Source organism: Etheostoma spectabile, chromosome 4, assembly GCF_008692095.1.
Source record: "Etheostoma spectabile isolate EspeVRDwgs_2016 chromosome 4, UIUC_Espe_1.0, whole genome shotgun sequence".
NCBI lineage: Eukaryota > Metazoa > Chordata > Actinopteri > Perciformes > Percidae > Etheostoma > Etheostoma spectabile.
In genome coordinates, this window is record NC_045736.1 from 30,934,339 (window position 1) to 30,934,689 (window position 351).

The 351-nt window shown below is 30.5% G+C and overlaps 1 protein-coding gene across 2 annotated transcripts in view; it reads right to left on the reverse strand.

The window, feature by feature from the left end:
* Positions 1-351, reverse strand: part of alpl (alkaline phosphatase, biomineralization associated) — a 34,108-nt gene that overhangs the window by 30,677 nt on the left and 3,080 nt on the right. The window lies entirely within an intron of this gene.

Sequence of the window (351 nt, forward strand, 5' to 3'; positions counted from 1 at the left end):
CTCTCCCTAGCTCTTTTAATCAGTTATTGTGGAAAACAAGTGAAGGAGCTTTCTCAAAGATACATTAAAAAATATATATATATTCTACACTTTTTATTTCAGATTTTCATTCACATGTGTTGCAGCTTTGTGTCTCTACAACATACAACTTCAACATAAGAAGAATGTAGCAAGATATGGATGTGAAAGCAGTTATAAATAGCCTATGGGACAATAAAATATGTTTTGGTTAAAATCAACAAATAATCGTGATCACAATATTGATCAAAATAATTGTGATTATTACTTTGGCCATAATCGTGCAGCCCTACTATCTATCTATCGATCTATCTATCTATCTATCTATCTATC